This window comes from Arvicanthis niloticus, chromosome 4 (assembly GCF_011762505.2).
Source record: "Arvicanthis niloticus isolate mArvNil1 chromosome 4, mArvNil1.pat.X, whole genome shotgun sequence".
Classification (NCBI taxonomy): Eukaryota; Metazoa; Chordata; class Mammalia; order Rodentia; family Muridae; genus Arvicanthis; species Arvicanthis niloticus.
Genome location: NC_047661.1, coordinates 4,004,315 through 4,032,161, shown reverse-complemented (window position 1 = coordinate 4,032,161; position 27,847 = coordinate 4,004,315). Strand labels below are relative to the sequence as shown.

The following is a 27,847-nucleotide window of genomic DNA, read 5'->3' as shown; positions in this document are numbered from 1 at the left end:
TCCTACTAAGCTTTTACTTTATCTTCTGTCAGAATTCTTCAACTTTCTGACCTTGCCTCATTTGAACAAAGCCAAAGACTTGTACCAGAAAAAATACACCTAAACTTTTCAAGTGATTCCATGAAATTATTTTCCAAAAAAATATGAATATTAAATCATGAAGTTTGAACAAAGGAAAATTACTTCAGAACCCCATTATTCTTTCTTTCACTGCTTCGGCTCTAGTTATGCATTGTAAGTGGCAGGCTCCATAGCATACATTTGTAAGTTTCTCTTTCTCTCTCTCTCTCTCTCTCTCTCTCTCTCTCTCTCTCTCTCTCTCTCTCTCTCTGTCTCTCTCTCTCTTTCTTCCTCTCTCTTTCTCTCTCTCTCTCCCCCTTTCCCTCCTGTCTATATATTTGTTCTTCTTCCTGCACTTCTTCTACTTCACATTTTCCTCTCTTCTTCCTCTTCTTCTCCTTCTCCTTTTCCTCCTTCTCCTTCTGCTTCTGCATCTTCTTTCTTCTGTGTGATTTTTCCTTCACCAGTGTTCAGAATATCAGATAATGCCTAGACATATGTCCACAAACATACAAGCAAGAATCCATTGATTAGAATTCCTCTTTTCCATGCACTAGTAATACCCTTGGCTATTTTCTTAAACTCTTTCAGTTCTTCATATTAGGTTGTAAATGATTGCACTTTCCTCATATAGCCATTGAAACAATACATAAATACAACTTCAGAGAATTACTTCATATCATTTTTTCTGAAATGTTTTTCATAATTTTTTTTCATTCATAAGCTTTGCCTTCATTAAAATGGATCAGATATTACATAAATTTGTTAACAGGCTTTGGTGTCCTGGCACAAGCTGCTGCTCCAGTCTGCGGGTCACGGTTTAGCAAGAGAGAGAGAGAGAGTGGGGATGGAGGGGAAGAGACACGAAGAATGGAGACAAGAAAGAGGTTCTGATCAAGTCTCATTTATTGAAGGGAAATCCAGGGTATGTATACACTTTTGCCATGTGCCTTGTAGGCGTGGACACCACATGCGCCTTACAGGTGTAGATAGTGTGGATAGTGTGTGCCCCATGTGTGTTGCAGGAGTGGATACCACATGTATCTTGCAGCTGGGGGCACTAAACAGCAAAACAAGATATGTAGGAAAAACAAGATATTTATCAGAGTATGCTTAGCTATTGTAGGCTGTTAAAAACAAGTCTTTTGTCAGAGTATATGGCTTGAGATGGCTGCAAAGATGATAGCTGCTCTCTGCTACAAGTCGGCTCCTAACCGGTCCGCCTTTTTAATTTTTTTCAAAAGGGAAGGCTGGGAAAACTTATGGAAACTGTGTCTGTTTTAGGTTGCAACAAAGGACCCCCGCCTCCCTTTCCCATCTTTGGATACTCAACAGCCATTGGTTGAGTTCCTGTCTTAGGATGGTCAGGCCTTCCAGTTAGGGGCAAGGGTCTTGAAGTGTTCTATTACCCGTCATAGACTATCCAGCTTAGCGAGTAAGTTGGGGGTTAATCCTTGTCAGTCTTGATAACAGAGGTCTTAGAATTCCCTACTTCCTGCCTGTAATAATGGACCTGTATGGGTTTCATTTAAATAGCATCTATCTGTTGTACAAAAGCAATCAGTCTGTTGAACAGCATGAACCCAAGAGACAAAAGACTTAACAATGCCTGAATAGTCAGTATAAATGCAACACTCTTTTTTAAGAGTACCCCACTAAATTATAAGTTGGGGAACCAAAAGTCCAATAGAGCCACTCTGGCTGCATTGAGAACTTCCCAAGTCAGATTTGCTGGATGATCTGTTCCAGTTTGAAGGCCTTCAGGTTTTCTGCAAAGAAAAAAACATATGCTTCTCAGGGGTTTTCTCCTTTCTGGATTTGTTATTGTTGTCTATTTTTTTAATCAGTCTCTCTGAAAACCAGCATGTGGCATCTGCAGTTTGGGAATATATGCAGACAGAACCTCTTCCCTAAATAAGCACTGAATCTGGCGATTCCAGGTTCCAGTTAATGGGTCCTTACAGAGGACTGTTGTAAAATTCTTTATGGTATCAGGATGCCAGAATCTATTTGCAGCAGATTTTCCTTCAGAATCCAAAGTTAAAATAAAGAACATGTGATGAAGGATATTCCTGGGAGATCCCTTGGTAGGGTACCATTCCCCATACCTAATTTTTTCAAACTGACATTTAATGGCTTGATGTGCCCTTTCTACCATACCTTGGCCCTGTGGATTATATGGAATATCCATTTTATGTAGTATTCCTAATTTTTCACAGAATTGGTGGAAACTGGAGCTTGTATAATCTGGGCCACTGTCAGTCTTTATCTGTTTAGGAACACCCAATACAGCAATTGTAGTGAGCATGTGAGTGATCATATTTGCTTGCTTCTCCAGTGTGTGATGTTGCATAAATGAAACCACTGTATGTATCTACACATACATGTATATATTTCTGATTTGAAAATTCATTATAATGAATAACAACCATTTGTCAGAGACTGTTTGGTATCAGTCCCTTTGGATTACACCCAAATGAGGAACTGGTAAAAGTGTAACACATAATTCACATTGCTTGACAATTTGTCTAACATGTTCTCTGTTAATTTTAAACATGACCTTTAAAGTTTTAGAATTAAGGTGATGTAACTCATGAGCCTTTATGGCCTGATCCAAGTTAAATGGCTGATCTAATAAAGTCACTGTGGTTACACGCGTGGCTGGGACTAGATCTGCCTTGGTGTTTCCCTCACAGAGAGGACCTGGTAGCCCAGTGTGGGCTCTTAGGTGTCCTATAAAGAATTTACACTTTCTCCTCAAAATTAATTGTTGACACTGTAAAAACAAATTGGCTGCTTCTGAGGAATGCTTTATTTGTGCAGCAGTTTCTAACAGAGAGATAGATTGAACTATATATGAGCTATCTGTGTAAATATTAATGGTTTGGTTTAGAAATGCTTGAAGTACAGCAATAACAGCATGTAATTCAACCAATTGAGCTGAGACAGATGATGTAGCAAAGGAGATTATTTGCTCTTTAAAGGCATAAGCAGAGCTGTTCCTGATGAGGAACAATCAGTGAAAACTAGCAATGCTTTCTTTATAGGCGCATACAAAGTATGAGATGGAAAAACAAATGCATGGCAATTACAAAACTGAACCAATTTATGTGGTGTATAATAATTATCTAGCTGACCACCAAATGAGGCACATGCAATAGGCCAGACTTCAGAACTCTGCATAAGCCAATCAACCTGATATGTTGTATAGGGTTGTACTATGACATGAGGATCTTTTCCAAAATATTTTTGACTGCTATCTCTGCCTAACATAATCATATCCACTACAGCTGCATAGTATGGATAAATAAATTTTTTAGGGGATGTGGAAAGATGAACCCATAATATGGGTGTAGTTTGCCAAAAAAAAAAACTGCAGTAGGAGTTAATTTAGTGTTAAAAATAAGAAAATATAAAGGCTTAGAATAATTAATATGAATTACAAATTGGGATGAAATAGCACTCTTTACCTTCTGTAAGGCTTTTCTACCGTCCTCTGTTAGAGCCCTGTGAGACTTAGGGTCAGTATCTCCTTTGAGAATATCAAACAGAGGCTTCAATTCTCCTGTCGTGAGTTTCAAATATGGTCATAGCCAATTAATGTTTCCCAATAGTCTTTAAAAACCATTAAGTGTCTTAAGGGAATCAGTCCTCAAGGTGGCCTTACTATTAATAATACATGCGCCATTAATCTGAAATACTAAATAAGTATATGGATCTTATAAATGTACCTTTTCTGGTGCTATTTGTAACCCTGCAGTTTGTAAAGCTGTTTTAAGATCATCAAAACACTGGAGTAACTGTTTTCCATCTTTTCCTGCTATTAAAATATCATCCATGAAATTAATCATGTAGATTTGTGTCCACATGGTTCTAACACCATCTATGGTAGAGGCCACAAATTTTTGGCACAAGGTAGGACTTTTGGCCATACCATGAGGCAAGACCTTCCATTGAAATCTTTTCATAGGTTCTTTAAAGGTTATAGTGGGAACACTAAAAGCAAAGCGCTTTCTATCATCAGGATGCAAGAGGATATTAAAGAAACAGTTTCTTAAATCTATAACTATTTTATAATAGCCTAAAGGTATGGTCACCTGTGTGGGCAGCCAAGGTTGTAAAGCTCCCATCCAAATTATGGTTGCGTTAACAGCCCTCAAGTCTTACAACAATCTCTACTTTCCTGACTTTTTCCTAATGACAAATATTGGGGTATTCCAGGGAGAATTTCTCTCTTCTAAATGTCCTGCCTGTAATTGCTCCTGCACTAGCAACTGGGCAGCTGATAATTTTTCAGTGGTTAGGGACCACTGATCCATCCAGACGGGCAAGTCCCCCTTCCAGGTGATGAGATCTGCACAACACCTTAGGCGTGCAGCTGAATCAGTAGCCACCATCAAAAATACCCCAAGCCTCTTCTTCCAGTTTTACCATGGACCTCAATGGGATGAGTAATCACACCTTCACTTTTTCTTAATCCTTTCCCCATTAAGAATCCAGAGTTTATCATATGAGATGAGATTACTTCATTAGGACTGTACATAATCAATCCCAACTGGGATAAAGTTCTTGGCCCTGGAGAATAATTGGAAGGCCTGAGATGACATAGGGTTGTATATTTCCTGTATTTCCTTTTTTATTTTTCCATGTCAGCACCTCAGAGCTTTGTTGTGCGTTTTGACTTTGGTCAATACCCCATAAATTGGTTAAGCTTGGGGTCAGAGGCCAGGTGGCAGACCAACCACTTTGTTTTAGGATAGTCACATCAGCTCCTGTATCAATCAAGACTTGGAATGCCTTCCTATCCAGCCATAGTGTCATCATAGGTTTTTGTTTAACTATAGGCTGTACCCAGTATGCATCAGAGGAACCAACGCCTTAATCCCCTCTCTTAGGACTCTTATATTTGTGATTAGTAGGAAACAATGGCAGTAATAATAGTTGATCTATCTTCCTTCCTGTAGGAATGGTGACTATATTCTGAATTGCCTTGGCCATTATCTTAATCTCACCTTGATAATCATTGTCTATAACTCCAGAAAAAATTTGTAGTCTCTGCATAGTAGCTCTGCTTCTTCCCACTATCAGGCCAAACACATTTGGATAGAGCAGTCCAAACACTCCAGTGGGTAAGGTCTGAGGTCCCATTTCTGGGGTTAATACTGTGTGGATGGCAGAACTGAGGTCCAGTCCTGTGATTCCTGGTGTTGCTCAACTAAGTTCAGAAAAGGATTGTTGTTTGCTGGTATGAAACTGACTGCTCCATAAGCCTGTTTTGGCTTGTGTTGGTTTGAAGCCTGGAGCTGGCCCCTGTTCCCGTTCCCCTGATTATGGGGAAGGGTGTTTCCTTATGCATCATTTTTGGACCGACATTCACTAGCCTAATGCCTTCCACATTTGCAAAGTGAGCAGTGCCCAGGCTGTTTTCTGGGGTGTCTCTGGGTTAACTCATTTTCTGCCTTGCAATCTCTTGCAAAGTGTCTAGGCTTGCCACATTTAAAACAGGCCTTTTTTGTCTCTACTTGCCAAAAAAATTTCTTACTGATTGTCCTTACATGGCAGCCACCATAGCTAAGTTCTGTTGGTAGGAGAGACCTATGTCAGAACAGAGTCTGATATACCCAGTAAGGTCTGTCTTTTTCCTTTAGGGTCTAATGGCCACTTGGCAGGCAGGATTAGCATTTTCATATGCAAGCTGTTTCACATAATCTATACCTGCCTCTGCATTACCAAAAATCCTCCCTGCTGTTGTCATTAATCAATGAACAAAAGCAGAAAATCATTCATCAGGCCCTTGTCTGACTGCTATCAAAGATGCATCAGGGTCTCCCTTTGCCAGGAGTTTACACCAAGCCTTCATGACTGCATTTTGAATTTGAGCAAATAAGCCTGGGTAGTATTGCATCTGGTTATTACTAGAAGCAAATTGCCTTTCTCCTACCAAGGCATCAAAGGACCAACCATTGCCTGCCTGAATATTTCTCCTAGCTGTCTCTTTACAATTCTCATGATACTCTGATTTCCAAATAAGATGGTTACCACTGCTAAGAACTGCTCTCACTAAAGTATTCCAGTCACCAGGAGTCAGCCACTCCTCTGTGACAAACTCTAAAATTGTGAGAGTAAAGGGAGCAGTGGCACCGTATTGTGATACTGCATTTTTTAAATTCTTTAATAATTTGAAAATTAAACCCTGTGTGATGTCTCCAAGCAACCCCTTGAGCATCTCTGGTCTCTGATACAGGGAAAGCCTCAGAGTCTCCCTCCTCTGGTTGATCTGTGGCTAAACTAAAGCTAAAGTACAGGGACTGTCTTAGGACTTCAGGTTGAGGAATGGGACCTCTTGAGACCTTTTCCCTGTCTTTAATTTTTGTAGCTGCTTAATTAAGTCATGATACTCTTTTTCTAACTCTATTTGTTGTTTAAGAAAATATATTTTTTCTTGTAAATCCTTTCTGGGATCTACAACCACCATCTCCATACCAAGTGCATTTGGAGTTGGAGGTGCATAGGGAGGGGGCCTTCAGGAAGAGGGCCATTCAGGGTCATAATATTTGACTACCTCTTCCTCTAGGTCAGCACAATCTGGCTCTGACAAATTGTCATCAATCTTTGGTTGTATTTTGGATTCTAATTTCAGATATATACAATTCTTTTTATTTTGAACACGAAAGACAGCATTCAAACAATGAAACAAAAGCAGTCAATTAACACACATGAGCAGAAAACAACAAAACAAAAACAGAGTTGAGTTCAGACTAACTTATTTCTTGCCCCATTTTCATTATCATGGCTTACCTTTCTCGACGCAACATATTTGTGTTCACCTTCTGAATTTTCAGTCAACACTTCTTCCAGTAATGTCCCTCACTGGGTCTCTCGTTCTTGCTACCTCTCCTTGAGCAACAAAATGTCCCACCCGAGCTGCTGCTCTGGTCTGCAGGTCAGGGTATAGCAAGAGAGAGAGTGGTGATGAAGGGGAAGAGACTCAAAGTATGGAGACAAGACAGAGGATCTGATCAAGTCTCATTCATTGAAGGGAAATGCAGGGTATTTATACACTTTTGCCATGTGCCTTGTAGGCGTGGATACCATGTGCGCCTTGCAGGCATGGATACCACATGCACCTTATAGCTGGGGGCACTAAACAGAAAAACAAGATATGTGGGAAAAACAAGATACTTAGCAGAGTGTGTTCAGCTGTTGTAGGCTGTTGAAAACAAGTCTCTTGTCAGAGTATATGGCTTGAGATGGCTGCAAAGATGATAGGCACTTTCTGCTATGAGTTGGCTCCCAACACTTTAGATTAAAACCAAAGAGTAAAGAGATATTAGAAAAACTATAGCTCCTGGGCCTTCTAAAAGTAAACAAGAACCCAGTCCTTCAAACTATCTAACAATAATTTTTTAAATTACTCTTAATTATTTCCCCTACGTAGTTAAAAGCATTTCTTTTTGACTGGGTTACTTTCAAAGGAAGACTTGAGTATAATTTTGTTTCTTTTCATACTCTATGAACCAAGAATAGAATCTCCAACATTATATTCATTTCCTTATACATCCTATAGTTGCACTTCAATAAGAGCCATGTTAGTCTGCCAGATGACTATAATCTCTAAACATTGAAGATAGAGGTAAGTAAACCCTGGAGCAAGCTTTGTAGGTAGACTATCTTAAATGGCAAGTTTAAGGCTTAAGAGAAACCCAGTCTCAATATATAAGAGAAAAACACTGAAAATAAACTGATATCTATGTCAGGCACCTACACATACTCTCAGACACATCTAATTGCACCCATATACACATGTGTAGGCAAACCCATGTAAATAATGCACTCAAACCTGCAAATCACACACACACACACACACACACACACACACAGCTTATCTAATATGTGATGTGAAATTTTGAAGGCAAGGTATATTGACTAAATATATAATGGAAATGTCAAAATAGTGCTGCTTCTGTTGTTGCTTTATCTCAAGACAGGGTTTTAGAATGTTAGTCTATTTGGTCTGGATCTGTGCACACTAGGATAATGTCAATCTTACAGAGATTTTTCTCTGCCTCTGCCTTCTGAGTGCTGTGACTAAAGATAAGCACTTCTATGACCAGAAATAAAATTAGTATTGAAATAATTCACATTAAGAATTGCTAACCAAAAATGCCAAGTATCATATACATTCAAACTACATGTATATCAAAGGTTTGTGACTTTACATTAGACTGCCTGCCTAGCTTATATGTCTTGAATTCAGTTCTTAGTGCTATACTAGAAAGAACAAGGCATATAGTCAGTGGTGTAAGTTGTAATTTTTTTCTCTCTTAAAAATACATTTCTCAAAACAAAGCAAATGCACACAACAGGAGAGCATGACAAGAAATAATCAAACTTGGGGCTGAAATCAATAAATTAGAAACAAAGAAAACAATTCAAAGAATCAAAAAGCCAAGAGATGATTTTTTGAGACAATCAACAAGATAAAAAAACCCATATCCAAACTCACTAAAAGGCACACACACACACACACACACACACACACACAGAGAGAGAGAGAGAGAGAGAGAGAGAGAGAGAGAGAGAGAGAGAGAGAGAGAATTGTTGAAACTAAGAAAGTCAGAGATGAAAAGAAAGCATAACAAGAGACACCTAAGGAATTCAAAAAGCCATGCATGGTATGTACTCACTAATAAGTGGATATTAGCCATAAGGAAAAAAAAAAAGTACAGAATACCCACGATATAGTCCACAGAACTTTTGAGTTAAACAAGCTAAAGGGCCCAAGTGAAGACTCCTCAGTCCCACTGGGGAGGAAGAAGAAAGCAATCACAAGTTGGGAGGGAGGGAGGGACCTGGGAGTGAAAGAGAATGGGGTGGAGTCAGTAAGGAGGAACTGAACATGATCTGGTATTGGGTGGGAGAAAAGGACTGAAGCCCTGAGGGCCAGCAGAAAGAATAGAAAGAGTCAACCTAGGGAGGAAGGAGGTTGGGATGATCCTCCAGAATGCACCAGAGACCTGGGAGGTGAGAGACTCTCAGGATTCAAAGGGAGCATTTAGATGAAATGTCCAACAGTAAGGAGAAGAAACTTTAGATTTAGAAAAGAAGAAAATTTAGATTTAGATGAAATGTCCAACAGTAAGGAGAAGAAACTTACAGAGCCCACCTCCAGCAGAAAGACAGGGCATCAAATGAGGGAGGAGGTTGCTAACCCACAGTCAAAACTCTGACCCATAATCGTTCCTGTTAAAAAAAACTTCAGGGATGGAAATGGAGAGGAGCCTGGGGAAAAGAAGGTCCAGCAACAGGCCCAAAGTTGGATCCAAACCTAGTGGAGGTCTCAAGGCCTGACACTATTACTGAAGCTATGGAGCTCTCACATAAAGGGACCTCTCATGACTGTCCTCCAAAACACCCAACAGGCAGCTGAAAGTTTCAGATAGAGATATTTGCACCCAACCAATGGACAGAAGCTGCTGGCCCACTCTCTCCATATCTATATAGTATAATATTTAAAATACTAGTTAGAGGATTAATCCAACTAAAGGAGATCAAAGGTATATAATGTTAGACATGAAGAAATAGAAGTATCTCTATTTGCAGATGATATGTTGCATATATAATGACACCTAAAATTCTAACAGAGAACTCTTTCAGCTGATAAACACCTTCAACAAAATGGCTCAATACAAAATTAATTAAAACAAATCAATACCCCTCCATTATACAAATGATAAACAGGCTGGAAAAGAACACCCATCACAATAAACACAATATAAAGCATCTTAGTGTAACTCTAACCAAGCAAGTGAAGACCTATATGACAACTTTATCTCTCTAAAGAAAGAAGTTGAAGAAGATATCGAAATATGGAAAGATCCCCTATGCTCATGGATTGATAGGATTAACGTAGTAAAAATAGCTGTTTTACTAAAAACAATCTGCAGATTCAAAGCAATTCCTACAAAGCCTCCAACATGATTCTTTACAGATCTTGAAAGAATAATACTACACATCATAGGGAAACCCAAAATCCAGGATTGCTAAAACAATCTTATACAATAAAAGAACTTCTAAAGGTATCACCATCCCTGATTTTAAGCTATACTTCAGAGCAATAGTAATAAATGCTGTGTGGATTTGGCATTAAAAAAAAAAACAGACACATTGATTGATGCAATTGAATTGAAAACCTGGAAGTAAACCCACATACCCATGGACATTTGATTTTTGACAAAGATGCAAAACTATACAATGAAAGAAATAATCTTCAACAAGTGATGTTGGTCTAACTGAATATGTGTATATAAAAGAATGTAAAGAAATTCATATCAATTGCCCTGCACAAAAGTCAAATCTAAGTGGATAGAAGACCTAAACATAAAACAAAACAGTAAATCTGAAAGAAGATAATTTGTGGATTAAACCTGAACACATTAGTATAAGAGACAACTTCCTGAACAGAATACCAATAACTCATGCACTATGATCAAGATGACCTAGTGAAAGTAAAAAACAAATGTAAGGCAAAGAAAACTATCAAAAGATAAAATGGCAGCCTTCAAAATGTGAAAAGATAATCATCAACCATACATTTGAAAAAGGGATGATATCAAAAATATATGAAGAACTCAAGTAACTAGATTATTAACAAACCAAATTACTCAATTTAAAAATGGGGTACAAATTGGAACAAAATTTGCAATAGAGAAATCTCTAATGGCTTAAAACACTTAAAAAAATGTTCAACATCTTTTGTCATCAGGGAAATGCAAATCAAAATGACTATGATATTCTATCTTAAACCCATCAGAATGGCCAATATCAAAATCTGAAGCTACAGCATATGCTGATAAGGATGAGGAGCTATGAGAACACTTTGTCTATTGCTAGTGGTTGTGCAACCTTGTACAAACCCTTTAGATATCAATTTGATAATTTCTCAGAAATTTGAGAATAATTCTGACTCAAGAACCAGCTTGCTCAAAATATGTCCATCCATACTACAAAGACACTTGCTCAATTATGCTCATAGCAGCTCTATTCATAATATCCAGATACTGAAAACAACCTACATCTCCCTCAACCAAAGAATGGGTTTAAAAAATATGGTACATTTACACAATGGACTATTACTCAGTTACTATAAATAATGACATCCTGAAGCTTGCAGTAAAATGGATGAAACTAGAAAAATTATCCTGAATAAAATGAGACAGAAAGAGAAAGTCAAACATAAATAACAGGATAACTATGCTACAACCCATAGACCCAAACAAGTTAAGTGACAAAGAAGGCCCAAGTTGGGATTCTTGAATCACACTGAAAAGGGAAAATAAAATAAACATCTGGGTGAATAGAAGGAGAAAATGGGGTGGGGTAAGGATAGTTGAGGGGACCAAAAGGATTAAATTGAGGGCAGACAAAAAGACTATTGAGGAGAAAAACCTTGAATCAGTTGGGTTAGTGGGTATCTCTGGGAAGAGCTAGAAACTTAGGACAACGGAATCTCCCATCAAATTATAAGGGTACCCCTTTCTAAGAGTGCTAGCAATAGAGGGTATGGAGCCTAAAAAGACCATCTCTTATAACCTGAAAAGAGTTCCAATGAAGGCACAGGGATACCAATCCAACTGCAGACCCTTAGACCTATAATGTTTCCTGCCAACAAGATGTTCAGGTATAAAGGTAGAGCAAAAATTGGAGGAAAGGACAAGCCAATGACTGGTCCAACTTGAGACATCACCATGAGAAAGAGCCTAGCACTAACACTATTAGTGATATTCTCCTATGCTTCCAGAAAGGTGCTGAGAATAACTGTCATCTGAGAGGATTCATTCAACAGCTGTTGGACACAGGTGCAGAGACCCACAGACAAACATAAGGTAGAGCTCAGAAAATCTTGTAGAAGAGGAAAAGGAAAAATTGTAAGAGGAAGAGAGGAGAAGGATATCACAATAAAGCCTAAAGAATAAACTAACCTGGGACCATAAGTGCTCACAGAGATTGAACTATCAAAGACAGAACATCAGATGGATCTAGGACACAATAGTAGAAGATGTGCCTAATCTACTACAGCTTGGTAAGTTGAGATTCATGGGAGCTCTCCCCTTTTCTAAGGGAAAAGGAGAATGGGAGGATGGCAGAATATCAGGTGAAAGGGAAAGAATTAGAGGAGAGGAGGAAGGGGAATATGGGTTCAGAATGTAAAGTAAATAAATTAATTTTTAAAAAGATACTTTAAGCAAATAAATTTAAGAAGCTATAGCCAGAACTGGAGAACCACATAGATGTACCTTGATGGAGGAATGGATAAAAAAAAATGTGGGACATTTACACAGCCATTAAAAAAAAAGACATCATGCATTTTGCAGGCAAATGCATGGAACATGAGAATATCATCCTGAGATAACCCCGTCCCAAAAGGACATGTATAATATGTACTCACTTATAAATAGATATTATCCATAAAGTACAGGATACTCTTGATACAATTCACAAACCCAAAGAAGCTAAACAAGAAGGAATGCCCAATTGAGGATGCTTGAGTCTGACTTAGAAGGGGGAAATAACAGTCATAGGTGGCAGATAAAGGGAGGGAACTGGGTGGGAGAGAGAACAAATAGGGGAATGGATGGAGGTTGGGATCAAGTATGGGAAGAGACAGGAGAAAGGGCCAGAGGGCCATGAGAATGAATGGAAACCTGTGAGGGTGACCAGTAGGGGGACCTCCAGATTGTGCCAGAAACCTGGAAGGGAGGGGCCTTCTAGGAATCAACGGGAATGACTTAGCTGAGACTCACAGCAGTGGGGATATGAAACCTAAAGAGGCCACCTCCTGTAGTCAGGAAGGAACTCCAATGGAGCTATAGGAACTCTAACCTACACAGAAAACATTCAACCCCAAATTTTTCCTGTCTGTAAGAAATGCATGTGGAGTAGAGACTGAGAAAATGATCAGTCAATAACTGGTCCAATTTGAGACCATTCATGGGCAAGCACCAATCCCTGACACCCTTAATGATACCCTCTTATGCTTGCAGACAGGAGCCTAGTTTACTGACCTCTGAGAGGCTTCACCCAGCAGCTGAATAAAACAGATGCAGAGACCCATAGTCAAATACTGAATGGATCTCAGGGACTCTTATAGAAGAGTTGCGGAAAGAAATAAGGACCCCAAAATATGTCTCGTTAATGTGGCTGCCTAAAGAAGACCTGCTGAGTGCCTTGCAACCTCATAGGAAGAACAACAATATCAACCAACCAGACCAGTCAAAACTCCCAGGGACTAAACCACCAACCAATGAGTGCACATTGTGGGACCCATGACTCCAGTTGGATATGGAGCAGAGGATTGTCTTATCTGGCATCATTGGAAGGGGAGCCCCTTGGTTCTGTGGAGGCTTGATGACCCAGGTTTGGGGAATGCTAGGGCGCTGAGGGCAGGAGTGGGTGGGTGGGTAGGGGAGCACCCTCATAAGGGCAGGGGAAGGAGGAGGGGATAAGGGGCTTGTGGAGGAGAAACTAGAAAGATGGATAGAATTTAAAATGTAAATAAATAAAATAACCAATAAAAATCGATTTACAAAGAATAGAAAAAGATCTGAACAAGAAGTACACCAATAGACATACTAACAGAGAAGAGTTAAATCTCATTGGGACTCAGTCCTAGACAAAAAACTATAGGCAATTAAGGACTGTTGAGAGCATAAGAAATAATATCACAAAGGGAAGAGCACACCAACAGGTTATTAAATACCAGTACACACTAGTAATATTATATGGGATGAACATTTTGTAGACATACATAAAGAATATATATATATATATATATATGATCAACAATTTTTAAAGTGCAGGTTTAATAAAGAGAAAGTATGAGAAAACAAGAGAAGGGTTAAATAAAGGAATGGAAAAAATTGTCACTATATTTTAATTAAAAAATAATTAAAAAAATAAAAAGTATGATTTAAAGAATTTATGAACTCATAAAAGAAAAATATACAGATCATAGAGAAATAAAATGAGGAGAAACGTAAATATGCAGGGATAGAATTTTAAGAAGACACTTGGGACAAAAGAAGATATTTATTTATGAAAGAAAGCAACAAATACATGCTAAATTTTAAAATATAGAAAAATGTTGCAAGAAGTTTAATATTGACATACAAAGAAATAGAAAGCCAAAATAAATAAAAAATTTGAAAGATGATCCAACATCATCATAGTAAAAACCTAACTACCTCAGGCAGTCTTACACAGTGACTTAATAAAATAAATCCATTATTGCCATATGGTGTTTTTATTTGTTATAGAAGTATATTCTACTATGTTGTATAGGACTATAGGCTTGTTTCATAAAAGGTTGAGCTGAAATTTACTTTACTCAACAGGAGAACTGATTTTTAAATAATAGTTAATTTGGTAAAAAGTATTTTTAGATTTTTATAGCATCCAAACAACTTGGTTGAAAGTATGTAAATCATGGAAAAGGCTAAATGTTACAGATTTGAGCACTTTAAATTTTTGCATGTTTTTTAGAATACAGTATATTTAAATCATTTTTTCTGTTTCTTTCCTCCCTCCAAATAAACCCATGTCCCCTTTGTCTTGTTCTTTTATAAATCCATGGCCTCTTTCTTTAAATTTTGGTATGTGTGTGCATGTAAGTGTGTATATGTATGTGTGTATATTGTAAAATACATATTTTTACACACAAATGTATATAAATATGTATTTATATGCATATATACATATGTTTTTACTAAATATGTATATACATGTACATGTATTTCTAAATGTGTAAATGTGCCTGGTCAGTGTATAAACTGTTACTTACAGACTCACAATTTGATATAGAATAACCAGTTGATGTCTTCATCCCTATGGTAGAAGTTTTCCTCACTCTCAGTGTTCCTTAGTGGCCTTTAATGTTCTTTTTCTAGTGTTGAGGCCTGATGGTCTTTTTTTCTTGGTATGTTAGCATGTTTCTTGGTGTTGCCTGGTTCAGATAGTTCTAGGCAGCCTCATAGATAAGCGGAGTACTCTCCCTTTACTGAGATCTGAGCACTTTAATCTTACAAAATCAGTTAAAGAAAATATACCTAATGTTTGTTTAAAGACATCAATCACAATCACAGACTAAAGCAAATATCACATTTTATGCCAGAATATGTATCTTAAAAATTAGTAAATCTTCAAAACCCCTAGAAATTAAGAATTATATGAGTTTTCTCGACCTTAAAGCGATTCTTTCAGAAAGTGTCAGACCAATTAATTTCAATACATTCTACTAACGAGACAAACAAAATCACATATTTAGTGATTAATAGTTTCTGAAATATTGTAATTTCTGGACACTGAATTAGGAATGCTGAGAAAAAGTAATTAGTCAGCAGCATGATTGTCTTTAGCTAATCTGAGAGAGCTGCCTTCCCACACATTGCTGTTAACCTTGATACCACCTGACCAAGTGAGGAAAGGTTACAAATGTCATCAAAGGTGCATTTATAGATCCGACGAAGTTGTAAAATTTTTCAGATATGAAGTTCTAAAAGTGAACCACTCATAAATAATGTTAATAACTACTGAAAAATCTCAATAAAAATTGTAGTACTTCTGTCCTAAATATGCAGAGGTCTATGGTATATTCTTATGAGAAGCGTCAGCATTGTAAAGCTGTAAATTACATTGAAATTACTACCAGAATTTTTAATAAACCCACACACTGGATATTATGCACCTATAGAAGAATGATCTAAAAAGAGCCAAGGACTTTGTTAAAAAATAAAACATTCTGAATACTTTCATTGTGGATATAAATATGCATTAATTACTTACAACAATATGGAATACTCATAAAATAAATACATTAAAAATAATAGCCACAGCCAGGCAGTGGTGGCGCACACCTTTAATCCCAGCACTTGGGAGGCAGAGGCAGGTGGATTTCTGAGGTCGAGGCCAGCCTGATCTACAGAGTGAGTTTCAGGACAACCAGAGCTACACAGAGAAACCCTGTCTCAAAAATCAAAAACAGAAACAAGCCAGAAACAAATTGTTATGATATAGAACAACCAAGTAATTTGGGGGAAAAGTATAATTAAGAATAAACTGATAAGGGATTAAATATTTGTTTAATAAATACTTTAGGAAATTTTTCTTCTCTATTTGGAATTAAATTATGCCAGACTTGTTTTTGTTCAAAAGCACACTTGTCGATTCTCTATCTGACCAGCAGACAGGAATGATGCAACTTGGAGTTCTCAACGCACTTTATTCAGGATTCTTAACCATTCTCTCTTTCTTGAAACCTCTCTTTCCTCTCTCTCTCTCTGGAAGCCCTTCTGTCCTCTCTTTCTAGAAGCTCTTCTGTCCTCTCCTCTCTCTGGATGCCCTTCTGTCCTCTCTCTGGATGGCCTTCTGTCCTCTCCTATCTCTGGATGCCTTTCTGTCCTCTCCTCTCTTTGGATGCCTTTCTGTCCTCTCCTCTCTCTGGATGCCTTTCTGTTCTCTCCTCTCTCTGGATGGCTTTCTGTCCTCTCCTCTCTCTGGATGCCTTTCTGTTCTCTCCTCTCTCTGGATGCCTTTCTGTCCTCTCCTCTCTCTGGATGCCTTTCTGTTCTCTCCTCTCTCTGGATGGCCTTCTGTTTCAGCCCCTTAATGGCGGTCATTTTATACCCCTGCCTGTCCCAATCAGCACCTTCCACATGGGCATGCCTCACTGGTGTACCTGAAACAGCCCTATCCTGCGTGGCAGTGGGTCTGTGCAGTAGTTCTGCGGTTGTGGCTCAGTTAGGGAATAGCGCGCGGTGTGCAAACCACCAAGAAGCGGAGCTCGAGTGCACCCGCTCCTCACACACACTCTAATGAATTGAAGTTAAAATAAGAGAAATATAAAGAACACAAAAACTGTTCTTGAGTTAAACAAAACAAGAACATTACTATAGGCTGTTGGAGAATAGCAAATGTCCTCAAGCATCTGCATATAGAGTCAAAAACACTAACTTTTCTATGAATTCTGGACATTGACTGAATGCAAGACACAAATAGAGTATTGTCTTAAGGAGCAATTTACCTCCTCTGTACTACAGAAGAAAGTTCAAGTCAATTATAGAAAATGCTGAATAATTCTCTAGCTTTTAAACAGACATTTCTGTGGGGCCAGTCTCTCTTCATGTACTTACATATAAGCACATTTTACAAGGCACTACATGCAAGGGAAGCTGTACAAATTCTATTGTCTTTTGTTAAGCTAACCAACCTGGAAAATATTCCAGGACACTCTTTTCAGAAACTTTTCTGAAAATAAGTTATTTATTTTTCAGATTTATGTACATTAACACGATGTATTTTCATTATTTTAAATATATTAACATATATGTTCTTCTTTGCTTTATAATATAGTAAATGTCAATAAACACATGGTTCATGTAGAAGTGATATTGATAATCTGATCAGAAAGTTTAAGAATCTGTGTCCGGATGCTTGAAAGAGATTTTTGTCTAAAAAACAGGAGCATATATATTCTGTTATACATATGTCTATACCCCCAATGTGCACATGTACACTCTATACCATATATGTGAAATCACCTTTAAATGAAAAGAAACCTAGCGATAAAACTACATACTACTCTAGCAATGAACTGAATAACTATTTGACTATGATAAAATAATACAAAATACACTTACTTTAAGAATATCAAAAGTACCAGTCACCACAGTGAGATAAAATAAGTAAATTACCAAGATAAATAAAAGGTATGCGATTGTCCTAAGGACATAGAATTTCTTATTTGCATATATTGTAATCATCTAGTAGAAAAAAGAAAGGAACATTTGGTGGTAGACTTAATAAATGAATTTAGAAAATGATCATTAAAAAAACTTGGTAAAAAGACATCATTCTTATTTCCGTGTACCAAAAAAGGCAATGTTAATTGAAGTAAAATTACCACATATAGTAAGTTGCAAGGAGATGAAACACTTAGAAGAAAATTAAAGATTCTCATGTTTGAACTAAAGCCTTAGTGTGTCTTTGTATAACAGCTGAATATGTGGAACAGTAAAGATAGTCTAAACTAGATGGTGATAGAGTCAATTTATTATTAACAAAGTGCTACAGTAATACAAGATATCAAATGGGAACAAAAATGATCATGTAGATGGACTGTGTTAAAATGTATACACATGTAGAAAAATAGAACATCAAATACAGAACTTAACTCAATATAAGCCATATTATAAAGGTAAACTTCATGTGTAAGTAAAAATAAACAACTACCTATTCATGTTGTATGAAAGGAGAGAAGGTTAGCACTCCCCTTGACAAGGATGGAAGAGGCCTTTGGGGAAAAAAAAAGAAACTACCTATTCATTTCAGATAGGTCACAAGAGCCCAAAGACACAATGCCACCCAGTGTAGCTATCTTAGTGAATCAGCAACTTTAATTTGGGTTACTTATAAAAGCATGGGTGAGGTATATTTTACAGGATCATGGCTACTTGTGAGCACCTACACTAATGAAGAATATCACATTTTTGCCCTGTACTCAATCATGTGTATGTGTGTGTATGTACTCTGTATCCTTGGAGAGGGGTGGAGATTCATTGCCTCCTCCTCTCCCTCCATGACAAACATTAAGAGCTCAATCTTGTACAAATCTTGGGGGGGTTGAATTGAAAGATTCAAGAAGGCAATGACCATAACACGTGCTGAAGATGTGTGCCACTGTAGAAGTTATAATGCATTCTTCAGCTTGTCAACTATTTTGGAGATAACCCCATATTCAGATGGTAGATCCCATTCATCAAAGTAGCTTACTGCTCTGTACCATGTTGAGGAAAATGGCTACTTTTGGATTACTCACTTCAGATGAAGTAGCCTAAATTGAATCTGTTCCCTCATTTCATAGACACTGCAACTGCTACTACAGTAAAAAAGATACGTATGAGATGCCATATGGGAAAAGATGGCCATATCAGCACCTCACCTGTAGATGTTAACACAGCTTTCCAGCTATGCTCATCATCCTCAGCAGAGATGATGTAAACACTCTTTCCAAATTCATGCTTAGTTCTGTTGTACCACAGGTTGAGTCAGCAAGTATGATATGAATATTTTCGGGGTGACATGAACAACATTTACTCAGCCTAGATAATGCAGCAACAACAGAAATAAAGCAATGTTATCATGTTCGATATATATGAGGAGTTATTATCAATTAAGTCTAGTTGCTATTACCAGTAGTAGTTAAGGAATTAAAAGTTAATATAATAATGAAATATGACTAGCTAGAGCCATTCCTATAGCTAAATTTTAAAAGACAGACCATTCCAAGTTCAGTGAACCATTAGAGTCATGAGGCCTTCACACAGCTGGTGGGATTTTTAAAATGCTATAACCATGTTAAAACTCTGTTTGAGAGGACTTGTGTGTGTGGAATTAAACATACATTTGGTGTTCAACCCAGTCCTTCTACTACTATAAAATTAAGGAAAAAATGAAAATATAAGCTCTGAAAATATCAATAATATATCATGAACCAGCAAGTATAATTATCATATATTTATATAATGGACTATTCCCTAGCAATAAAATGGAATTTCTGAAACATGCAATAATACAGATGAATATCTAAAGCATTTTTCTAACTGAAAATGCCAGATACAAAAGAGGACATGCATTACAAATTTGTTTATATGTCATTCTATGAGATTAAATTTGTTCCCCAAGTACATTTATTGATATGAAATGTATTTTAAACACTAACTGCAAAATACAAATGTTCTGCAAAGTGCATCTTGTGAACCTTTCAAGGACAGCCATGACCCTGTCTTTTCTTTATATATGTTTGATATTAGTCTCACTACACACTGAACTCAATATGTCTACCTAGCTGTCTATGTTGAAAACATGCTTCTGCCTGTATCTGTTTAATGAAATCAATACATTTGTGTCTAATTTATTTTATAGGCATTGCATAATTACATGAATTAATACAAAAATGAGAGGAGGGTCGTTTTAAGAATGCTTCACAGATTTTTAGTATAAAAACAGATTTGTTCAATAACAAATACACTTTTGTAGAATTTTTTCTTGGCTATTTAATTTTACTTATATCTCTGTACCCTCCCCCTTTTCTTTTTTGTAGTGTCTGTGTGTGTGTGTGTGTGTGTGTGTGTGTGTGTGTGTGTGTGTGTGTGTGCGCGTGTGCGCGTGCGTGTGCGCACGAACATTTTGCAGGAGTCAGTTCTCTCTTTTAACCATGTGGGTCTTAGGGATCCAACATAAGTCATCAAGCTCAGAGGCAGGTGCCTTTATCACTGAGCCATCCTACTGGCCCATTTTTTTTTAATGGCTATTTTTGTTTGTTTGTCTTTATTTTTTCTTCTTTCTTAATTAAAGTATCTGTCTTATTTTTTTAAAATGAGATCATATTTTCAAAAGGCAAGTAAGATAAAACCATCTATTATGTTGACATTGTGAAGATTTAAAGAGTTAATACAGAATGACACTGGCAATAATAGTTTCACAAAAGCATTTGTCATTGATAAATAAGCAAAATGCAACCAAAAAATGGGTGGTGTTTAATTTCTGTTCTCTCCCTTTTTAAATTCTCTATCATACAATTCATCCTAAACACAGTTTCTCTTCCCTCTACTGTCCCCAGTTTCCCTACACACAGTTTTTCATTCCCCCAGTTCCATACTTCCTCCTTTTCCCTTCAGAAAAAAAAAAGCAGGATTCCCTGTGATATCACCTAATGCTGAATAAAGATCCCCCATTTTGGCTGTCTCTTGCTTAATGTTTCATTGAAGATCTCTGCATCTGTTCTTGTTAACTTCCAAAAGCCTCTCTGATGACAGTTGAGTTAGGTACCAATATATGAGTATGTCTGAGTAGTATATCATTAGGAATCATTTTATTGATTTTTTTTCTATGCTAGGAACTCAGGCTATCCATCTTCCAGTTTCTAGTCATCCAGGCAATGTCAGGTATGGGATACCTCTACTGGTATAAGGCCTTGAATTAGAGCAGTCATTTGTTGGCTACTCCCACAGGTTTTGCCCCTCCATTGCCCCAGCCCATCTTGCAAGATGGAAAGACTGTAGAACAAAGGTTTCCTATGGGATGGTGTCCATCCTTCCACTGGAATCCTTGTCAGGTTACAGAAGATGGCCAGCTCAGGCTCCACAGCCTCCAATTCTATAAGCCATCCTTAGAGCCATCCTCTTAGAATACTGATAATTTTCCCCTGACAACTCCTCTCCCCTTCCTGTCTGACCATTCCCATTCCCATCCCTACCACTTCTCAGTCCACCAACAAAGTCTATTCTATTACCCCTTCCCAGAAAGATCCATGTGACCCTACTTGGGGATTTCTTGTTACTTAAAATTTTCTGGGTCTGTAGATTATACTATGATTATAAATTTACTTAACATTAATATACACTGATAACTGAGTAAGTACCATGCTTATCTTTCTGATTTGGGGTACCTCACTCAGGATGATTGTTTTCTTGTTCAAAACATTTGCCTGAAAATGTCATCGTGTCACTTTTTTGTTTCTGTTTATTTCTTTTTCATTAGATATTTTCATTTTGTATTAGATATTTCATCTTTTTTATTAGACATTTTATTAGATTATTTACATTTCAAATATCCCCTTTCCCAGTCCTCCCCCCAATAGGAGCCCCCTATCCCATCTCCCTCCTCCTGCTTCTATGAGGGTGTTCCCCCACCCATCCACCCATTCCCACCTCCCCGCCCTCAGATCCCCCTAGACTGGGGCATCCAGCCTTCACAGAACTAAGGGCCTCTCCTCCCATTGATGCCCAACAAGGCCATCCTCTCTACATATGTGGCTGGAGCCATGAGTCCCTCCATGTGTACACTTTGGTTGGTGATTTAGTCCCTGGGAGCTCTTGGGGTTTAGTTGGTTAATATTGTAGTTCTTCCTATGAGGTTGCAAACTCCTTCAGCTCCTTCAGTCCTTTCTCTAACTCCCCCACTGGGGATCCAGAGCTCAGACAAATGGTTGGCTGTGAGCATCTGCCTCTGTATTTCTCAGGCTCAGGAGACAGCTATATCAGGCTCCTGTCAGCATGCACTTCTTGGCATCCACAATAGTGTCTGGGTTTGGAGACTGTATATGGAATAGATACCAAGGTGGGGCAGTCTCTAGATGGCCTTTCTTTCAGTCTCTGCTTCACCCTTTTTCTCCATATTTGCTCCCTTGAGTATTTTGTTCCCCCTTCTAAGAAGGACTGAAGCACCCTAACAGTTGAATAGTATTCCATTGTGTGTTGCAGGATATTTAATCATATTTTGTACCTTGAGTTTGTGAACTACAAGAATGTGTTTCTAATTGGGGTTCAGCCTTTGATCCTAAATCTTCTGGTTCACTGAAAACAAGTACTTGGGGTGTGGCTCAGACCTAGCACTCACCTTTCATCAAATAACTAAATAAAGTCAAGCACAGGCCAAGAGGCAGGGCAAGCTCTACGCTGACACGGAGTGAACATAAGTAAACAGAATAGGAGGGTATAGGAGTTGAAGGGTATTGATAGTCTGGAGAAGAAGAAAGGGTGTTTTCCTTCTGGGATACTGGATGAGTAGAAAGGTCAGCTGGGTGCTTTTTTTCACCTCTCTGAGTTATCAAGTTTTAATCCCAGCATGTGGTTCCTGAGTCTTTATTGATAAATTGAATGGCTGGGATTTTTGTTTTATAAAACAACAATTATGTACACTAGCACATTTTCTTTCCCATTCTTCAATTGAGGGACATCTAGGTTGCTTCTCACTTACTGGCTACTAGAAATAAAGCCACAATGAACAAAGATTAGCACATATCTCTGTGGTAGGATGGAGTGTTATTTGTGTATATACCCAAGAGTGGTACAGGGGAATCTTGAGGTAGACCGATTCTCAATTTTCTGAGGAGCCACAATGTTGTTTTTCATAGTGACTGTACAAGATTTATAGTCTGCATGCCAGAAACTGGTATGTGTTCCCCTTATTTTATACCCTAGCCAGCATGACCTGTCACTTGTGTTGTTCATGTTAGTCATTCTGATATGTGAAAGATGAAATCTCAAAGTAGTTTTGATTTGCATTTCCCTGATAGCTAAGGATGTTGAACCTTTTCTGAAATGTTTCTCATTTAAGATTCGTCTATTGAGAATGGTCTGTAATGGTCTGTACCGTATTTTTAATTGAATAATTTTTTTATAGTATGTAGTTTCTTGAGTTCTTTATATACTTTGTATATTAGCTCTCTATCAGATATTGAGTGGGTGAAATCCCCCCTCACAGGCTGCCATTTTGTCCTATTGACCTTTGCCTTAGAGAAGATTTTCAGTTTCATGAACTCCCAAATATTGATTGTTCATCTTATTGCCTGCACTATCATTGTTCTCTTCAGAATGTTACCTCCTGTACCAATGCATTCAAGGTCACTTCTAACATTCTCTTCTAACAGGTTTATTATATCTGGTTGTTACCTCCTGGGCCAATGCAGTCAAGGCCATTTCTAACATTCTCTTCTAACAGGTTCAATATATCTGGTTATATGTTGATGTTCGTTCTCTTAAAGTTGATTTTTGTTTAGGGTTACAAATATGAATCTATTTTCATTCTTCTACATGCTGAGATCCAGTTAAACCAGCACTTTTGAAGATGCTTTATTTTCTCCACTGTTTAGTTCTGGCTTGTCAAAAACCAGGTGTCCATAGGTGTATGAATTTGGTGTCTGCATCTTTGATTTCATTCTATTGATCAATCTGTCTGTTTTTATGCCAATATCATGTAGTTTTATTACTACTTCTCTATAGTACATCTGGAAATCAGCAATGATGATGCTTCTGGAAGTATTTTAATTGTAAAGGACTGTTCTAACTATCCTGGCACTTTTGTTTGTCCATATGGAATTGAGTATTGTTCTTTCAAGGTCTGAAATACTTGTGTTATAATTTTGATGGGAATTACATTGAATCTATAGATTGCTTTTGGTAAGATGGCCATGTTAATTATACCTATCTATGAACATGGGAAATCTTTCAATCTTCTGATATCGTTTTCAATTTATTTTGTTAAAGATTTGAAATTATTATCATATATGTCTTTCACATTCTTGATTAAAGTTACACCAAAATATCTTACGTTATTTGTGGCCATTGTGAAGGGTGTTGTTTCCCTGATATCTTTCTCAGTCAATTATAAATTATTATAAAATTACACACACACACACACACACACACACACACACACACACACACACACACATATATATATATATATATATATATATATATATATATATATATATATATGGGCTACTGTTTTGTTGTTTTGTTTTTGTTTTGTTTTGTTTGTTTCTTAAGTAATCTTGGATCCAGCCTCTTCTTTGAACATGTTTACCAGTTGTAGGAGTTACCAGGTTGAAGTTTTGGGATAATTTAAACATGCTATGGTATCATCTGTGAATAGCCATACTTTGACATCTCTCTTTCAGTTTTTTGTCACATTGATTTCCTGTAATTGTCTTACTTCTCTAGCTAGAACCTCAAGTACTATATAGCGTAGATATGGAGAGAGAGGACAGCCTTGACTTGTTCCTGATTTTAGTAGAACTGCTTTGAGTTTCTCTCCATTAAATTTGATGTTGACTATGTGCTTGCTGTAAATTGTCTATATTATATTTAAGTGTGTCACTTCTACCTCTGATCTTCCCTAGATTTTGTCATGAAGCAGTGTTGGATGTTGTAAGCATCTAATGAAATAATCAAGTCATTTTTTAGGTTCTTTATATGAGAAATTACATTGGTGGATTTTAATATGTTGAACCATCCCTGCAACTCTAATATGACTCCTATTAATAGTGATGGATGATTTATTTGATAAGGTTCTTTGATTTGGCTTGTGAGTATTTTATTGAGTATTTTTGCATTAAGCTTCATGAGGAATAATAGTGTGTGTAATTCCATTTCTTTTTTGAATCTTTGTGTAATTTGGGCATCAGGATGATTATGTCCTCATACAATGAATTTGATAATGTTTTTTCTGTTTGTATTTTATGGAATTATTTGAAGAATATTGGTATTACCTCTTCTTTTAAGTTATGGTAAAATTCTGCTTTAAAATTATCTGATTCTCTCTTTTTTTGGTTTATTGTTTTTTGTTTTTTCTTTCTTTTAATATTTATTTATTTTATGGTTGTTTGGTTTTTGTCTGTTTGGGGTTTTGTTTGTTTGTTTATTTTGGTTGAAAGAATTTAAAGACAACTTCTATTACCTTAGAGGTTATAGTTCTATTTAAATTGTTCATCAGGTCTTTATTTAACTTGCAAAGTAGTATTTATTAAGAAAATTATCCATTTCTGTTCTATTTTCCATTTTTGTGAAGTACAAGTTGAAGTATAATCTAATGATTCTTTGGATATTCATGCTGTCTACTGGTATAAGCATTTTTCTTTTTCTGTTTTATTTATTTGGATATTCTGTGTGTGTGTGTTAATTCCTTTAATAAGAATTTGTCTATCTTTTTGATTTTCTTAAAGAACTAACTCGTTTCATTGATTCTTTGTATTGTGCTATTTGTTTCTACTTTATTGATTTAAGTTCTCAGTTTGATGATTTGTTTGCCATCTGCTCCTTTTGCCTTGTGCTTGATTATTTTTGTTCTAGAGCTTTCAGCAGTGCTGTTAACGTTTTAGTATGAAGGCACTTAATGCTATGAACTTACATCTTTGCACTGCTTTTATTGTGTTTCATAAGTTTGTATATGTTTTGCATTTGTTTTTATTGTATTCTAGAAAGTCTTAATTTCTTTTTTGATTTGTGGTTTACCCAGTAGTAATTGAGTATAAAGTTGATTCATTTCCATGACTACGATAGCTGTCAATGTGTGAGGGTTGATACGTGATTTAATCTTAATAATGTTTATTTTACAAATGTGAGCTCCCTTGTGTTTGGAGAATAGATGTGTATTTGTTGAAAAAATATTTTTGGTGGATTTTCTTTTTGAATATGAAATATCTTTCCCCTTCTCTGTTGAATAATTTTGGTTTAAAGTCATTTTGTTAGATATTAAAATGGATACACTAACTTTCTTCTTATCGTCATTTGCTTAAAAAACCCTTTTTCCAATCCTTTACTCTGATGTTGAGGAATATCTCTGTGTGTGTTAGAAAGATGTATCTTTTTGCATACATTCTGTTATTCTATGTCTTTTTATTAGGAAACTGAGCCTACTGATATTGAAAGATATTAATAAGGAATGATTATTATTATTTTGCTTGTGATGATAGTGTATGTGTGTTTGTAAATTGTTTGTGTGTGTATATGTTTATATATGTATGTTTATATATCTGAATGTATGCCTCTCTTTGGTTTTGTTTTTGTGAGATGGCTTCTTTCCTATGTTTTTCTGGTTGTAGATAATCTTTCCTTGTGTTGGAGTTTTCTTTTTAATACACTCTCTAGAGCTGGATTTGTAGATAGATATTGTTTGAATTTGACTTTTTTGTGAAATATTTTTGTTTTCTCTATCTATGGTGATTGAAAATTTTGCTGGATATAGTAGTATGAACTGACATCTATAGTCTCTTGGAGTCTGTTGGATATCTGTCTAGGCCCTTCTGACTTTTAGAGTATCCATTGAGAAGTCAGGTATAATTCTAATAGGTCTACCTACTATATGCCACTTGTTCTTTTTCCTTTGTAGATTTTAATATTTTTCTTTGTTCTATATGTTCAGTGTTTTGATTGTTATGTGGTGAAGGGAATTTGTTTTCTGGTCCAGTCTATTTGGTAATCTATATGCTTCTTGAACATTTATCTTTCTTTATGTAATGAAATTTTTCTTCAATGATCCTGTTGAACATATATTCTGGGTCTTTGAGTTTGAGTGGGGATTCTTCTCCTTTACCTATTATTGTTAGGTTTGCTCTTTTCATAGTGCCCCAGATATGCTTTGTGACCAATTATTTATGAGTTTGTCTTTGTTGAATGGGTATTTTGCTCCTTGATTTCTGTTTTTTCTCTGTTCATTTTTCCTTTGTGCCCTGTAGTTGAGCAGAAAATCTCGGCCACATTTAAAGGCTAGAAAATGTTGATGAGGGTGGAGGGAGGGATTGGGCATAGGTGAGGTGCACTAAGAAAGTCAGAAAGGTCTGTGACCTACCTTGAGTTCTTGCAGATTGTGGCCTTCTGTTGAACCTAATTTCCATTTTCAATCAAATTCCTAATTTTAATAGCTTCCTTAGAAAAGAAATGTATGACCTTTACTCCTTTGCAGGGACATATGTCTGCCTTGCTGCTGGGATGCCAGAATGCTGCAATATGCCACTCAGGGAAGGTGAAACGCATTGCAAGATAGGGTTCTTAGTGGTTCCTCTGGGCGAGAAAAAGCAAATAATGAAATCTAGGCTAGATGCCCTGGTTTTCATTCTCCTGTGTACCCAGACATTGCTGTGGACCATGAGGAGTTGAGAATGGTGTTTCTCAGCCTCCTATATATCCAGATGCTGCTTGGTACCATGAGGGGTTGGGAAATGAGCTCCACAGGCATGAGCTTCCCAGTTCTCACTAGGCAGGATGGGGATAGCAGATCAAGGAACTGAGAGAATTAGCTTTGTTCTGAGTGAGTGCCAAAAGTACAGAGGGCCTGGAAGAAAGGCCTTTTCCGGGAGATTTAGGTGTGACTTTTTATGATGACAGCCTGTGCCAGCAGCAATCCTTTCTGAAAGAGATACTCTTTGCTTGTCCAAGCTGCTTTATTCATG

At 37.0% G+C, this 27,847-nt stretch overlaps 1 long non-coding RNA gene and 1 pseudogene across 1 annotated transcript in view; one reads left to right on the top strand and one right to left on the bottom strand.

Moving 5' to 3' along the window:
* Positions 1 to 944: 944 nt before the first annotated feature.
* The window catches only part of LOC143441858 (uncharacterized), a 34,322-nt gene continuing 7,419 nt past the window's right edge, over positions 945 to 27,847 (bottom strand). Inside the window, exons 2-3 of the long non-coding RNA XR_013109595.1 lie at positions 6,859 to 7,359; positions 945 to 1,829 (exon numbers count right to left, since the gene is read on the bottom strand). This is a non-coding gene — a long non-coding RNA (uncharacterized LOC143441858). The remainder of the gene's footprint in view (positions 1,830 to 6,858; positions 7,360 to 27,847) is intronic.
* LOC117708057 (U6atac minor spliceosomal RNA) lies at positions 18,352 to 18,439 on the top strand (annotated as a pseudogene).